General features: G+C 37.7%; 1 long non-coding RNA gene across 1 annotated transcript in view; it reads left to right on the top strand.

Annotated features, from left to right (window-relative positions):
- The first annotated feature begins 3095 nt into the window (after positions 1-3095).
- LOC104965564 (uncharacterized) overlaps positions 3096-3856 on the top strand; it is a 20714-nt gene continuing 19953 nt past the window's right edge. The window contains exon 1 of the long non-coding RNA XR_800545.1: positions 3096-3107. This is a non-coding gene — a long non-coding RNA (uncharacterized lncRNA). The remainder of the gene's footprint in view (positions 3108-3856) is intronic.

Here is a 3856-nt window from a genome sequence, read left to right as displayed (position 1 = left end):
ATACCTCATGCTACCAAGGGGGGTAACGGATTAAACGTAACAACAAAATAGAAATGTAATCAGATTACTATTACATTATTAAAAAAGGGGATAACTTGCAGGATTGTGATGCTATAACGATACCATTCTTTTTAAAATGCAGTAGTCTATAATAGAGTATACTATACGTGTATGTAATTTTGGAGAAACCAGCTCGAGTGCGCTGGAGTTTGAAAATACACAACCGGAGAAAATCTGCCACTTCCTCACAGAGCCCCTCCTCCAACACACACGAACGCGCACATGACCAATGAGGGCACGAGATAAGTTTGTGCACAGATGGAAGGCTGACAGGCAGGTAGGCCATCCAGTTACTTTAGCCGGGCCGGCTCAGATGATTGGTCGTGCTTTTTACAGCGCCACGGCTTCCAGAGATGAAATGTTTCTATATATTTATTGTCAAAGCATTTAATGTATTTATTGATATCGGGATGTTAAGAGCATTCCATGGAATATAACAACAAGTGTATCTCGAGCCGGTTTCTCAAACTTACCTACCCCACCTTTAATATATACCTGTTGATATGTACTGTATATATTTACTGTTCATTTGTAATAATTTACTCATGTATAACTGTCTCCCAATTTGAGATGAATGAAGAATCTCAAAATAAAAACTAAAAGCATGAACAATTTATTTATAAAATGACATTTAAAGATACTAAAAATAAAACAAGCCAAAGTAAGAAATAAAGCACATTCAAGCATTTGGTGTTTATGAACCCAAAGCAGTTTGTCTATCAAATATGTTGACTCTTAATAAACGGTATGTCAGAGTTTCTCATCATTTTCCCCTAAAAACAAAATCCTTTATTTTCCTTATATTCATTATTTGATGTAACAAAAGGCAGGAGAAAAAGGAGGGTTGATATGGATCTATTGATTATGTTCCATAAATGTCTTCCTGTCCTATCAGAAAGACTCCAAATGCATTCAGACAGCAAAATGCCATTTAAGTCCCAAGATGTGCCGAGAAACAAAGCAGTAGGTGATGCAAACACATCAGTCAAACCTGAAATGTGTTGAAATCTTTCCCCGGTGTCTTCTGAGAAACACTCGTTAAGAGATATGAAAACAGCTATGATATTTTTGACCTTTTGCTAAAAAGAAAAACAGCTTTTCCCAGATCAGCTCGGTCGGGTTATTTGCACAGACTCGTAATTAACCAATTAAGGTGCTCAGCCATGTTCCTCCTATTCACCCTTCTCCGTCTTTTGAACAAAGCTAATTAGAAACGTGGTGTTTGGTCCGAGTCCTCGGAGCCAGTGACAGCACAGACTTTGTTTTGGAGGGTGGAGATGTTCTGCCAACAGGAATGAGTCCAGAGACCGTTGAAAACAGGAGAGGGCTAATTTCCACGCTTCAAAATAACACCAGGGAACAATCGTCAGGGGTCTTGTTTATTAAAACACATCAGAGAGGGGGGCTCTCTGCCAAATAGCCCCCCCCGCTGTGGGAGAAAAATCATTCAGGCCTTATTTTAAATGATAAGGTTGTTTTTGCTACAGCCTATTTTCACAGGATGAATTCTCTTTTTTAATTCCTTGCCAATAATAGAGGTGTGTGTGTGTGTGTGTGTGTGTGTGTGTGTGTGTGTGTGTGTGTGTGTGTGTGTGTGTGTGTGTGTGTGTGTGAAAAAAACCTGCCCCTGCCACCTCGGAGGCCCCTGAGCCTCCCTGGGAAGTATCAAACCGGAGCTCTTCCAGCGAGAGAGCTTCTAATTAGCCTCTTTGTTGCTACTTGAATGGTTAGCCAGAGATTGGCGAGGGGCCCCAATGGAGTGATACCAGCACGCTAAGAAGCTGGTCAGAAAAAATGTGCCCCTCCCCCCAAAAAAACCCACCCAATTCTCTTCACCACCACCTGTCACAAAGGAGCTCTCAGGTAGGAAACTGAGGCTAGTGTGAACAGTTTGAATCCATCTCTTCAGAGAAACATGTGGCACAACAGGTGAATGCTATGCTAATGCTAGCTAAGAGGGTCTCCACAATTACTAAACATTTCATAGCAATATGGTACAATATTGAAATCGCAGAACGCTTGATACTTGGTATGTACGTATTGAAATACACTTTTTTTATTTATATTATGGAGTATGGGAGTATTCTATGTTGAAGTATTATGGAGCTTTAATCAACAAGTGAATGTTAGGCTAATGCTAGCTAATAGGGCTGCACAGTTACTGAACATCTCATAGCAAAATGGAATGGTGCAATATTGCAATCGCAGAACGCTCGATATTTGGTATTTACGTGTTTCAAAACAATTTTAAATGAAGTATTATGGAGCTGCAGTTGGTGCTTTTATCAACAAGTGAATGCTAGGCTAATGCTAGATATTACCGCTGCAGAATTAGTAGTACATTTGTTTGCAATATGGACGAGTGCAATGTTGAAATTGCAGGACGCACAATAGTTAAATCTGTTAAAATACCATTTTGAATTATTCAGCGATGCGGAGATATCAACAGGTGTATGCTAGGCTAATGCTAGCTATTAGAGCTACACAATTAATGGAAAATGTTATCGCAATATGGACATCATTTTCAATATTCGTCACCCAAAGTACCAGATTTATTGAAAATAAGTCACTTCAAATTTTACAATACAGGCCAAAGACAGGATGGTATAAGGAGATGACAATACCAGCTCTCAAAATGTAAAGAAATAATAATATTAAATAGATACAAAACAGAATATGATACCCTGAAACGTATATAAAACAAAACATATAATCACACTTTTAGTTAGAGTACATTTGGTCCCATTTCCTGACGTTTTGTAACCTGGGTTAAGATTAAAAAAGGACATCATACTACCTGTCACACTTTCTTTCTTTCTTTTTTTAAATATTCTGTCCAATCTTTCCGTGTGTCGTCTCAACATGCTTCGTGGCGAGCGTCGTGAATGAATGTCAACGCGACTCATAGCTTTAACACGTTTTTTAAGCTTCGCTGTAATCCAGCAGGGATCAGTTGGGTAAATCATGGCATAAAGCTTAAAACCATAATTGATTTATGTATTTGCTGACCGAAGACGCCCAGAGAGATTAGCAGAGGAAGAGAGCTGGTGATGGATCGCCCGCCCCCCCCGCTTCACAGGAGGGGGGTCGGATTCAATTGAAGGAAGATTTGTCTGCTCGAACAGCGAGAAAAAACATTTGCAGAAGAAATGAATATATCATGAGAAAAAACACCAGTCTGTTTTTTTTTCAATGGTTTCCCAACAATTTGGAGTTGTTAGGGTTAGTCAAACGTGCTAGAAGCTGATTTTGTAATTGTTTAAGGGATGTATTCCAATATATAACACGGTGGTTTAAAGGAATGAAATATGTTGCATTATTCAATTTAATGTTTTTTTAATGTAGCCAATCAATTCAACAAGCAAAAAGATAATACAAAAATAAAAATAATAATAATAAGTGATAATAATTAAAATAATAATAATAATGTATAAAACATATCAATTTATAATACGCATAATTATAATAAATGAAAACCCTAAAATATTTGTTAATAACTTTTTTTGTAGTTATTGTAAAATGGAGCAACTGTCTTGCAACCCAATTTCCATTATTCCAGTATTATGAATAAATAATAATAAAAAAAACGAATAAATAATCAAATAACTAAGTAAACCGTTATCCAAGTTACTTAACAGACTTATTAATATCATCAGAAAACGTAAGATTGTGTTGCTGCTCTTTGAGGGGGATACAACCCCTTCCTGTTTTACACCATGCTTAATGGTGTGTGTGTGTGTGTGTGTGTGTGTGTGTGTGTGTGTGTGTGTGTGTGTGTGTGTGTGTGTGTGTGTGT

This window comes from Notothenia coriiceps, unplaced genomic scaffold (genome assembly GCF_000735185.1).
Source record: "Notothenia coriiceps isolate Sejong01 unplaced genomic scaffold, NC01 NC01_scaffold00037246, whole genome shotgun sequence".
Taxonomy (NCBI): Eukaryota; Metazoa; Chordata; class Actinopteri; order Perciformes; family Nototheniidae; genus Notothenia; species Notothenia coriiceps.
The sequence above is the reverse complement of the archived record's forward strand: the minus strand, read 5'-3'. Positions and strand labels throughout refer to the sequence as shown.